At 41.5% G+C, this 14,098-nt stretch overlaps 1 protein-coding gene across 1 annotated transcript in view; it reads right to left on the bottom strand.

Moving 5' to 3' along the window:
• The window catches only part of LOC135553278 (potassium voltage-gated channel subfamily KQT member 4-like), a 137,744-nt gene that overhangs the window by 15,881 nt on the left and 107,765 nt on the right, over positions 1 to 14,098 (bottom strand). The gene's annotated exons all lie outside the window — the stretch shown is intronic.

The raw sequence follows: 14,098 nt of genomic DNA, 5'->3' as shown, positions 1-14,098 counted from the left end.
CTGAGTTTATCCAATCAGCAGAGGAGCAATCCCAGGTATTTAGAATATGTTAGCTAGCAGGTACAGACAGCAGTACACTAGATAGTGTAGCTACTGACTACCATTAAACATTAAACAGTCATACCGAGCTGAGTCAGTGACCAACAAAGCAGACAGAGAGAACAACAGAGACAGATATTCAGACTGGGAGATTACAGACGTGATGGAGAGACCGACTGACTGGCTGACTGACTGACTGGCTGACTGGTTGACTGACTGAATGACAGAATTACTTACTTACTGACTGGTTGACTGACTGGCTGGCAGGCTGACTGACTGGCTTACTAAATGGTTGGCTAACTGGCTGACTTACTGAATGGTTGGCTGACTGGCTGGCTGTCTGGCTGACTATCAGTGGGTGGGGGGGGGCAACACAATAACTCCTCGGTGTCATCTGGGACATATACTCATGTTAACATGTTAAAGTCACAAAGTATTTCCAACATCACACATCAGCGAACGATTAGAAACATGTTGTTTACGCCTATAGTTTACGCCTGTAGTTTACGCCTGTAGTTTACGCCGAGATACTCCTTGTTTGTGCGCTGGCCTGCCATTTAAGTTAATAATTAAATAGCTGAAAGAGCATTAGAGGAAATAGCATTTCATATGTTGGAGCTAAAATGCTCAGGTTGACCTAGAAGGGGAGGGTGGACAGAGTAAGATGTTGAATTACTGTTAGCCCTTTGGGGGGGAAAGTAAATAAGTGAGGCTGAATACAGCTGAGTCCTCCAAAGACATGCACGGTATACTGAGCAAGTATGCAACTATAAGAGAAACATTTTAGCAGAAAGGGAAAACTCTATTTGGGGAGAGACATTTTTTTGCAAAAGTACAACACGCATGTGATTGCATTGCATTTGAATCCTCTTCCCAGAAATCACTACAGAGCCGGATTGATCAAAGAAAGCATGCATGAAAAATGCGCACTTAACAATTAATGGTCATGCAACTGTATTAAGAGAACAGCATGCGTGACTTTCTAAATATTTGATCTTTGGAACAACCTTCTGTCCAAAATATCAAATATATTATTTTAAAAAGTCTGTCAAATCTGTAAGTGTGAGAGAAGGCCAATGCTGACATTAGATCCACATGAACCAAGAAACATCCTTTCTTCTCCAATAAACAACGCATGGTTTAAAGTGTCCCCTAGTTCACCAAAAACAATGTCAAACCAGGCAAGATAACTGGTAATGGTTAACAGAGTTATCCTCTGAACAGAACACCCCATCATTCTCTCACACAGTAAAAGTTCAGTCAGATTTCTACGCCAGAGCAGTGTATGTTTCCCATTCTCAAAGATCAATTAGAAAATGTGAATATCAGTTGGACAAGATGGTGCCGAAGAGGATGGCTGACGTTTTACATTCCCGTAACCAATTGTGCTATTTTGTTCATTTTTTTGCGTTGTTTGTAACTTATTTTTTAAACTTATTTTGTACATAATGTTGCTGCTACCATCTCGTATGACCAAAAATAAATTATGGCCATCAGAAATGGGATTACTCACCACTAACGGGAAGAATCTTTCTCCTTTAACGAGTCCGACAAGAAGGATATACTGCTGTCCCGGGAACAGGCCCAGATCCCCGTCATTTTCGTAAAGAAAAGAAGACGCAGTTCGGGCTGCCTTTTGAGAATCCATAGGCGAACTCCCACTGCCTTCAGTTCTACTTGCTACCATGCAATCATTGGAAAATAAAATGTATAACCTACGATTACAATTATCCTACCAACGGGACATTAAGAACTGTAATATCTTGTGTTTCACCGAGTCATGGCTGAACAACAACATGAATAATTTGGAGCTGGAGGAATGTTTTAACCTTTTAGTGATAGGGGGCAGCATTTTCACTTTTGGATGAATAGCATGCCCAGAGTGAACTGCCTCCTACTCTGTCCCAGATGCTAATATATGCATAGTATTATTAGTATTAAATGGAAAACACTCTGTAGTTTCCAAAACTGTTTGAACGATGTCTGTGAGTGTAACAGAACTCATATGGCATGCAAAAACCTGAGAAAAATCCAACCAGGAAGTGGAACATCTGAGGTTTGTAGTTTTTCAAAGCTTGGCCTACCGAGTACACATTGAGATATGGATGAGGTTGCACTTCCTACGGCTTCCACTAGATGTCAACTGTCTTTTGAAACTGGTTTGAGGATTCTACTAGCAGCAAGACAGCAGTATACCACCATGCATACCACTGCTGGCTTGCTTCTGAAGCTAAGCAGAGTTGGTCCTGGTCAGTTCCTGGATGGGAGACCAGATGCTGCTGGAAGTGGTGTTGGAGGGCCAGTAGGAGGCTCTCTTTCCTCTGGTCTAAAAAAAATATCCCAATGCCCTGTGTAGGGTGCCATCTTTCAGATGGGATGTTAAACGGGTGTCCTGACTCTCTGAGGTCATTAACCTCTTGAAACTCCCCATCCCGGATCCGGGATTGTGACTAAGCCTCAGGCTCATTAGCATAACGCAACGTTAACGATTTCTGAAAATCGCAAATAAAATTAAAATAATGCGTTTGCTCTCATTAGCCTTTTCTTAACAACACTGTCATCTCAGATTTTCAAAATATGCTTTTGAACCATAGAAATTGACTAATTTGTGTAAGAGTATGCAAAGCTAGCATAGCATTTTGTGTAGCATGTGGCCAGATAACCAAATAAATAAAATCATTTACCTTTGAAGAGCTTCTGATGTTTTCAATGAGGAGACTCCCAGCCACATACCAAATGCGCAGTGTTTCCTGAAAGCGTCTGTGTGTAGGAGAAATCGTTCCGTTTTCTACATTGCGCCTGGCTCAAAACCGAAAATGCAGTCACCTACAACGTGAAACTTTTTTCCGGATTAACTACATAATATCGACCGAAACATGGCAAACGTTGTTTGGAATCAATCCTCAAGGTGTTTTTTCACATATCTCTTCATTGACATGCAGTTCATGGAAGCTTGCTTCTCTCTCTGTGCCCCATGGAAAAATACTGGCAGGTGACTTTTGCGCACCAATTTCGGCGCAGGACACCGGGCGGACACGTGGTAAATGTGGTCTCTTATGGTCAATCTTCCAACGATCTGCCTACAAATACGTCACAATGCTGCAGACACCTTGGGGAAACGACAGAAAGGGCAGACTCATTCCTCTTGCGTTCACAGCCATATAAGGAGATCATGAAAGACAGAGCCTCAAAAATCCTTGTCATTTCCTGGATGCCAAGTCATCTTGGTTTTGCCTGAAGCTCACGTTAAAGGGCACGCACAGAGAAGATATTTGTATTTCTGGACACGTCAGAGTGTTTTCTTTCGAACAGTAGCAATTATATGCATAGTCGAGCATCTTTTTGTGACAAAATATCTTGTTTAAAACGGGAACGTTTTTCTTCCAAAAATGAAATAGCGCCACCATAAGTGTAAGAGGTTAAAGATCTCATGGCACTTATCGTAAGACTGTGGTATTAACCCTGGTGTCCTGGCTAAATTACCAGTCTGGCCCTCAAACCATCACGGTCACCTAATAATCCCCAGTTTACAATTGGCTCATTCATCCCCCTCCTCTCCCCTGTAACTATTCCCCAGGTCGTTGCTGCAAATGAGAATGTGTTCTCAGTCAACTTACCTGGTAAAATAACGGATAAATAAAAATACTATAAAGGAGGGGCTCATGAGTGCTGTTTGAGTCAGTGGTCTGGCAGAGAGCCTTGGTCTTATGACGCGCACTCCCGACAGAGTTACCTCTCGTTCCAGTGCCTTTCTGAAGACAAAGGAATTCTCCGGTTGGAACATTATTGATCTTTTATGTTAAAAACATCTTAACGATTGATTCCATACTTTGTTTGACATGTTTCTAAGGGACTGTAATGGAACTTTTTGAGTTTTTGTCTGGATGAAATGCTCATGCCTCATGAAGATGGATTACTGGGCTGAACACGCTAACAACAAGTGGCTATTTGGACATAAATTATGGAACAAATCAGTCATTTATTGTCGAACTGGGATTCCTGGGAGTGCCTTCTGATGAAGATCATCAAAGGTCAGTGAATATTTATGGTGTTGTTTCTAACTTTGTTGATTCCAAAATGGCGGCTATTCCTCTGGAGGTTTCGGGTTCTGAGCGCCGTTCTCAGATTATTCTTTTTCCGTAAAGTTTCTTTGAAATCTGACACAGCGGTTGCATTAAGGAGAAGACTATCTTTAATTATGTGAATAACACTAGTATCTTTTATCAATGTTTATTATTAGTATTTCTGCAAAATCACCTGATGTTTTGGAACCAAAACATTACTGCACGTAAGGCGCTAATGTAAACTGAGATTTCTAGATATAAATATGCACATTATCGAACATAACATACATGTATTGTGTAACATGATGTCCTATGAGTGTCATCTGATGAACATCATCAAAGGTTAGTGATTAATTTTATCTATATTTCTGCTTTTTGTGACTCCTATCTTTGGCTGTAAAAATGGCTGTGTTTCTTCGACTTCGCGGTGATCTAACAATCATATGTTGTGCTTTAGCTGTGAAGCATTTTTTAAATCGGACACGATGGGTATATTAACAAGAGGTTTATCTTTCATTTACTGTATTGGACTTGTTAATGTGTGAAAGTGACATTTAAAAAAATATATTTTTGAATTTCGCACACTGCCTTTTCAGCGGAATGTTGTCGAGGTGTTCCGCTGCGCAACCCCTGCGCTAGAAAGGTTAATGAACCGGCAGAACAGAGAAGCTACGTCTGGTAAGACGAGGGTTGGGGGTGTGTGTCCTTTTGTCAATAACAGCCAGTGCACAATGTCTCATATTAAAGAAGACTCAAGGTATTGCTCGCCTGAGGTTGAGTATCGTATGATAAGCTGTAGACCACACTATCTACCAAGAGAGTTTTCATCTATACTATTTGTAGCCTTCTATTTACCACCTAAGACCACACTCAACAAACTCTATAAGGCCATAAGCAAACAAGAAAATGCAGGCAAACTTCAATCAGTTTTACCACATTTTTACCAGCATGTCACATGTGCAACCAGAGGACAACAAACCCCAGACCACCTTCACTCCACAAACAGAGATGCATACAAAGCTCTCCCCCGCCCTCCATTTGGCAAATCTGACCATAATTCTATCCTTCTGATTGCTGATTGCTCATGCTTACAAGCAAAAACTAAACAGGAAGTACCAGTGACTCACTCAATACAGAAGAGGTCAGATGATGCAGATGCTAGGCGACAGGACTGTTTTAGTAAAACAGCACAGACTGGAATATTTTTTGGGATTCATCCAATGGCATTGAGGAGTATACCACCTCAGTCATCAGCTTCATCAACAAGTGCATTGACGACATCGTTCACACAGTGACCGTACGTACATACATATTCCAACCAGAAGCCATGGATGACAGGCAACATCCGCATCGAGCCAAAGGCTAGAGCTGCCGCTTTCAAGGAGCGGGACACTACTCTGGACGCCTATAAGAAATCCCGCTATGCCCTCAGACGAACCATCAAACAAGCAAAGTGTCAATGCAGGATTAAGATTGAATCCTACTACACCGGCTAAGATGCTCATCAGGCATCAGGCTTAAATAAACTATTAAAGACTACAAAGGGAAACCCAGACATGAGCTACCCAGAGCTAAAGGCCTTTTATGCTCGCTTCGAGGCAAGCAACACTGAAGCATGCACGAGAACCTCTCCTGGACTGAGTCTGTAATACGTACATGTTTCAAGCAGACCACCATAGTCTCTGTGCCCAAGGAAGTGAAGGTAACCTCCCTAAATAATTACCGCCCACGTCAGTAGCCATGAAGTGCTTTGAAAGGCTGGTCATTGCTCACATCAACAGCATCCTCATGGATACCAACCGCCCCCACTGATCCACAGATGACGCAATCTCAATCGCACTCCACACTGCCCTTTCCCACCTGGACAAAAGGAACACCTATGTGAGAATGCTTTTCATTAACTACAAATCAGCGTTCAACACTATAGTTCCCACAAAGCTCATCACTAAGCTAAGGACCCTGGGTCTAAACACTAAACACTGGATCCTGGACTTCCTGACTGGCCACCCATAGGAGGTAAGGGTAGGCAACAACACGTCTGCCACGCTGATCCTCAACACTGGGGCCCCTCAGGGGTGTGTAGTTAGTCCCCTCCTGTACTCCCTGTTCACCCACGACTGCGTGGCCAAACACAACTCCAACACCATCCTTAAGTTTGCTGATGACACAACAGTGGTAGGCCTGATCACCGACAACGATGGGACAGCTTATAGGGAGGAGGTCAGAGAACTGGCAGTGTGGTGCCAGGACAACAACCTCTCCATCAATGTGAGCAAGACAAAGGAGCTGTTCGTGGACTACAGGAAAAGGCGAGCCGAACCCATTAACATCAGTGGAGCGGTTCGAGAGTTTCAAGATCCTTGGTGTCCACATCAACAATGATCTATTATGGTCCAAACACACCAAGACAGTTGTAAAGAGAGCACGACAAAACCTTTTCCCCCTCAGGAGACTGAAAAGATTTGGCATGGGTCCCCAGATCCTCAAAAAGTTAAACAGCTGCACCATCAAGAGCAAGAGACTAGTTGCATCACCACCTGGTATGGAAACTGCTCGGCTTCTGACCGTAAGGCACTACAGAGGGTAGTGCGTACCGCCCAGTACATCACTGGGGCCAAGCTTCCTGCAATCTAGGACCTATGTAACAGGCGGTGTCAGAGGAAAGCTCAGAAAAATGTCAGCGACTTCCGTCACCCAAGTCATAGATTGTTTCTCTGCTACCGCACAGCAAGCGGTCCCGGAGCGCCAAGTCTAGGACCAAAAGGCTCCTTAACAGCTTCTACCCCCAAGTCATAAGACTGCTGAACAATTAATTAAATGGCTGCCGGACTGTCACATTGACCCCCCCCCCCCTCTCCATTTGTTTTGTACACTGCAGCTGCTCGCTGTTTATTATCTAGTATCTGCATAGTCACTTCACCCCTACCTACAAGTACAAATGACCTCTAACCCGTACCCCGCACAGTTACTCGGTACCCATACCCTCTGTATCTAGCCTCGTTATTGTTATGTTATTGTGTTACATTTTATTATTTTTACTTTAGTTTATTTGGTAAATATTTTCTTAACTTCTTGAACTGCACTGTTGGTTAAGGGCTTGTAAGTAAGCATTCCACTGTAAGGTCTACACTTGTATTTGGCACATGTGACAAATACATTTTGATTTGATTTGATTTCATGTCAAATATACCAAATGTCAGCCATTTCTAGCCTGAGTACCATCGGCTATGGCAAGTGTCTTCCCACTATGCTCAATGAAGAGGCTAAAACCAACTTCTTACTCAAAAGTAGAACATTTACAGAGACACACACACACTGCACTGGGCCAGAAGGCTTTGGGACCCTCAGGCAGAGTGAGAAAGGGAGATGGGGGGTGGGGGGGTGGGGCGTGCTGACGTGCCCCGTGCACAGGCTTGTCACCGTGGATACCTCTGCTGTTTGCGGCCAGTGTGAATCCGGAAGAGACTCCGCTTTTTAGAAACGAGCTGACTGAGGAGACACACAAGGCAGAGGGAGATAAGGTGATGAAGAGGAGAAGAGGAAGAGAGAGGAGAGGCCAGGTGAGGGGTGCAGAGGAGAAGAAGAGGAGGAGAGGAAGGGTGGATGAGGAAGAGGAGGAGAAGAGGAAGAGAGGAAGAGCAGGTGAGGGATGCAGAGGAGAAGAAGAGAAGAGAGGAAGGGTGGGTGAGGAAGAGGAGAAGAGGAAGAGAGGAAGAGCAGGTAAGGGGTGCAGAGGAGAAGAAGAGAAGGCGAGGAAGAGGAGAAAATGTGGTGAGGAAGATGAGAGGTGAGGAAGTGGAGGAGAGGAGAGAGGAGGAGAGAAAAAGAGGAAGTGAGGAAGAAGAGGAAAGGTAGAGGAGGAGAGGTGATTAAGAGGAGGAGAGAGGAGGAGAGGAAGAGGAGAAAAGGAGAAGAGGAGAGGAAGAGATGGTGAGGATGAGGAGGAGAGAGGAGGAGGGGAGAAGAGGAGGTGAGGAAGAGGAGGAAAGGAAGAGGAGGAGAGGTGGTGGTGATGAGGAGAGGAGAGAGGAGGAGAGAAGTGGAAGAGGAGGAAAAAGAGGAGAGGAAGAGGAGGAGAGGTGGTGAGAATGAAGAGGAGGAGAGAAGTAGAGGAGAGGAGGAGAGGTGAGGAAGAGGAGGAGAGGTGAGGAAGAGGAGGAGGAGAAGAGAGGAGAGGTGTACTGAGGTAGTGAGATCATAAAGGTAAAGATGGGAGGAGGGAGGTGAAGAAAAGTAGAGGACAGGGTGAAGTGGAGTGGAAGCCCAGTACTGCCTCTCATCAGTCTAAAATGGCTTCCTTTCCTAGTCTCCTTTCACACTTAAGGATTACCAAGTGAAAGCATGTGTCCCTGTTGGCCCCCAACATATTGCTTTACCCTACACTTCCTTTGTTTTCAGACCAGACTAGACGAAGGAAAGGAGGCAAAGAAAGCAAGCCATGTCAATTTATTGACAATCACCTCATTGAGGAGGGAGGTAAGGAGTAGGGATGTGTGAACGGAGTGTGTTGAGTTGGGGATGTCGTGTAGGCAGCCAGAGTGCATGCATAGGAAGCAGTTCACTTCAGTATGTCCATGATTAGACTGCAACCTTTCCAGAATGTCTAAGTAATTAGCTCCACACCTATCCATCGTCTTCTTGACTTGGAAGGCACACTGCCTTCAACGTGTGTTATTAATGTATTTATCTACATGCAGTACTATTTAATCTACAGTATGAAAAAGTATCACCGGTTCATATTGACAAGACCAAATATATACCTTGGAAAACATGGCATGTTATTGTATGTACTAAAGGGCATGTTATTGTATGTATTAACAGGCATGTTATTGTATGTACTAACAGGCATGTTATTGTATGTACTAACAGGCATGTTATTGTATGTACTAACAGGCATGTTATTGTATGTACTAACAGGCATGTTATTGTATGTACTAACAGGCATGTTATTGTATGTATTAACAGGCATGTTATTGTATGTACTAACAGGCATGTTATTGTATGTATTAACAGGCATGTTATTGTATGTACTAACAGGTATGTTATTGTATGTATTAACAGGCATGTTATTGTATGTATTAACAGGCATGTTATTGTATGTATTAACAGGCATGTTATTGTATGTATTAACAGGCATGTTGTTGTATGTATTAACAGGCATGTTATTGTATGTATTAACAGGCATGTTATTGTATGTATTAACAGGCATGTTATTGTATGTACTAACAGGCATGTTATTGTATGTATTAACAGGCATGTTATTGTATGTATTAACAGGCATGTTATTGTATGTATTAACAGGCATGTTATTGTATGTATTAACAGGCATGTTATTGTATGTACTAACAGGCATGTTATTGTATGTACTAACAGGCATGTTATTGTATGTACTAACAGGCATGTTATTGTATGTATTAACAGGCATGTTATTGTATGTACTAACAGGCATGTTATTGTATGTACTAACAGGCATGTTATTGTATGTACTAAGAGGCATGTTATTGTATGTACTAACAGGCATGTTATTGTATGTATTAACAGGCATGTTATTGTATGTATTAACAGGCATGTTATTGTATGTACTAACAGGCATGTTATTGTATGTACTAACAGGCATGTTATTGTATGTATTAACAGGCATGTTATTGTATGTATTAACAGGCATGTTATTGTATGTACTAACAGGCATGTTATTGTATGTATTAACAGGCATGTTATTGTATGTACTAACAGGCATGTTATTGTATGTATTAACAGGCATGTTATTGTATGTACTAACAGGTATGTTATTGTATGTACTAACAGGCATGTTATTGTATGTATTAACAGGCATGTTATTGTATGTACTAACAGGCATGTTATTGTATGTATTAACAGGCATGTTGTTGTATGTATTAACAGGCATGTTATTGTATGTATTAACAGGCATGTTATTGTATGTATTAACAGGCATGTTATTGTATGTACTAACAGGCATGTTATTGTATGTATTAACAGGCATGTTATTGTATGTATTAACAGGCATGTTATTGTATGTATTAACAGGCATGTTATTGTATGTATTAACAGGCATGTTATTGTATGTACTAACAGGCATGTTATTGTATGTATTAACAGGCATGTTATTGTATGTACTAACAGGCATGTTATTGTATGTACTAACAGGCATGTTATTGTATGTACTAACAGGCATGTTATTGTATGTACTAACAGGCATGTTATTGTATGTACTAAGAGGCATGTTATTGTATGTACTAACAGGCATGTTATTGTATGTATTAACAGGCATGTTATTGTATGTATTAACAGGCATGTTATTGTATGCATTAACAGGCATGTTATTGTATGTACTAACAGGCATGTTATTGTATGTACTAACAGGCATGTTATTGTATGTATTATCAGGCATGTTATTGTATGTACTAACAGGCATGTTATTGTATGTATTAACAGGCATGTTATTGTATGTACTAACAGGCATGTTATTGTATGTACTAACAGGCATGTTATTGTATGTACTAACAGGCATGTTATTGTATGTATTAACAGGCATGTTATTGTATGTATTAACAGGCATGTTATTGTATGTATTAACAGGCATGTTATTGTATGTACTAACAGGCATGTTATTGTATGTATTAACAGGCATGTTATTGTATGTATTAACAGGCATGTTATTGTATGTACTAACAGGCATGTTATTGTATGTATTAACAGGTATGTTATTGTATGTATTAACAGGCATGTTATTGTATGTACTAACAGGCATGTTATTGTATGTATTAACAGGCATGTTATTGTATGTATTAACAGGCATGTTATTGTATGTACTAACAGGCATGTTATTGTATGTACTAACAGGCATGTTATTGTATGTACTAACAGGCATGTTATTGTATGTATTAACAGGCATGTTATTGTATGTATTAACAGGCATGTTATTGTATGTACTAACAGGCATGTTATTGTATGTACTAACAGGCATGTTATTGTATGTATTAACAGGCATGTTATTGTATGTACTAACAGGCATGTTATTGTATGTATTAACAGGCATGTTATTGTATGTATTAACAGGCATGTTATTGTATGTACTAACAGGCATGTTATTGTATGTACTAACAGGCATGTTATTGTATGTATTAACAGGCATGTTATTGTATGTATTAACAGGCATGTTATTGTATGTATTAACAGGCATGTTATTGTATGTACTAACAGGCATGTTATTGTATGTATTAACAGGCATGTTATTGTATGTATTAACAGGCATGTTATTGTATGTACTAACAGGCATGTTATTGTATGTACTAACAGGCATGTTATTGTATGTATTAACAGGCATGTTATTGTATGTACTAACAGGCATGTTATTGTATGTACTAACAGGCATGTTATTGTATGTATTAACAGGCATGTTATTGTATGTACTAACAGGCATGTTATTGTATGTACTAACAGGCATGTTATTGTATGTACTAACAGGCATGTTATTGTATGTACTAACAGGCATGTTATTGTATGTACTAACAGGCATGTTATTGTATGTACTAACAGGCATGTTATTGTATGTATTAACAGGCATGTTATTGTATGTATTAACAGGTATGTTATTGTATGTATTAACAGGCATGTTATTGTATGTATTAACAGGCATGTTATTGTATGTATTAACAGGTATGTTATTGTATGTATTAACAGGCATGTTATTGTATGTACTAACAGGCATGTTATTGTATGTATTAACAGGCATGTTATTGTATGTACTAACAGGCATGTTATTGTATGTACTAACAGGCATGTTATTGTATGTATTAACAGGCATGTTATTGTATGTATTAACATGCATGTTATTGTATGTATTAACAGGCATGTTATTGTATGTATTAACAGGCATGTTATTGTATGTACTAACAGGCATGTTATTGTATGTATTAACAGGTATGTTATTGTATGTATTAACAGGCATGTTATTGTATGTACTAACAGGCATGTTATTGTATGTATTAACAGGCATGTTATTGTATGTATTAACAGGCATGTTATTGTATGTATTAACAGGCATGTTATTGTATGTACTAACAGGCATGTTATTGTATGTATTAACAGGTATGTTATTGTATGTACTAACAGGCATGTTATTGTATGTACTAACAGGCATGTTATTGTATGTATTAACAGGCATGTTATTGTATGTATTAACAGGCATGTTATTGTATGTATTAACAGGCATGTTATTGTATGTACTAACAGGCATGTTATTGTATGTATTAACAGGCATGTTATTGTATGTATTAACAGGCATGTTATTGTATGTATTAACAGGCATGTTATTGTATGTACTAACAGGCATGTTATTGTATGTATTGACAGGCATGTTATTGTATGTTAATGCCTGTACGATCACAGCACCACTTGCTAGCATGTTGGAACCGTGCCTGTACGATCACAGCACCACTTCCTAGCATGTTGGAACCGTGCCTGTACGATCACAGCACCACTTCCTAGCATGTTGGAACCGTTGTATGATCACAGCACCACTTCCTAGCATGTTGGAACCGTGTATGTATCACAGCACCACTTCCTAGCATGTTGGAACCGTATGTACGATCACAGCACCACTTCCTAGCATGTTGGAACCGTGCCTGTATGATCACAGCACCACTTCCTAGCATGTTGGAACCGTGCCTTGTATGATCACAGCACCACTTCCTAGCATGTTGGAACCGTGTATGATCACAGCACCACTTCCTAGCATGTTGGGACCGTTGTATGATCACAGCACCACTTCCTAGCATGTTGGAACCGTTGTATGATCACAGCACCACTTCCTAGCATGTTGGAACCGGTACGATCACAGCACCACTTCCTAGCATGTTGGAACCGTAACAGCACCACTTCCTAGCATGTTGGAACCGTTGTACGATCACAGCACCACTTCCTAGCATGTTGGAACCGTTGTATCACAGCACCACTTCCTAGCATGTTGGAACCGGCATGATCACAGCACCACTTCCTAGCATGTTGGAACCGTGCCTGTACGATCACAGCACCACTTCCTAGCATGTTGGAACCGTGTATGTATTCACAGCACCACTTCCTAGCATGTTGGAACCGTGTATTGTAACACAGCACCACTTCCTAGCATGTTGGAACCGTGTATGTATCACAGCACCACTTCCTAGCATGTTGGAACCGTGCCTGTACGATCACAGCACCACTTCCTAGCATGTTGGAACCGTGCCTGTACGATCACAGCACCACTTCCTAGCATGTTGGAACCGTGCCTGTACGATCACAGCACCACTTCCTAGCATGTTGGAACCGTGCCTGTACGATCACAGCACCACTTCCTAGCATGTTGGAACCGTGCCTGTACGATCACAGCACCACTTCCTAGCATGTTGGGACCGTGCCTGTACGATCACAGCACCACTTCCTAGCATGTTGGAACCGTGCCTGTACGATCACAGCACCACTTCCTAGCATGTTGGAGCATGTTGCATGAACCGTGCCTGTACGATCACAGCACCACTTCCTAGCATGTTGGAACCGTGCCTGTACGATCACAGCACCACTTCCTAGCATGTTGGAACCGTGCCTGTACGATCACAGCACCACTTCCTAGCATGTTGGAACCGTGCCTGTACGATCACAGCACCACTTCCTAGCATGTTGGAACCGTGCCTGTACGATCACAGCACCACTTCCTAGCATGTTGGAACCGTGCCTGTACGATCACAGCACCACTTCCTAGCATGTTGGAACCGTGCCTGTACGATCACAGCACCACTTCCTAGCATGTTGGAACCGTGCCTGTACGATCACAGCACCACTTCCTAGCTCGATGTGTCAGAGAGAATGCAGAGATACACACATTCAGAAGACGAGAACAAACCTGCAAGGGACTTCTGCCTTCCTGAGAACAGGGTTGATGGAGGGATGATGGCAGAGAGAGGGATGATGGAAGAGAGAGGGATGATGGAAGAGAGAGG

This window comes from Oncorhynchus masou, chromosome 13 (assembly GCF_036934945.1).
Source record: "Oncorhynchus masou masou isolate Uvic2021 chromosome 13, UVic_Omas_1.1, whole genome shotgun sequence".
NCBI classification, from domain to species: Eukaryota; Metazoa; Chordata; class Actinopteri; order Salmoniformes; family Salmonidae; genus Oncorhynchus; species Oncorhynchus masou.
Note: the sequence above shows the minus strand (reverse complement) of the source record. Positions and strands in the feature narration are given on the sequence as shown.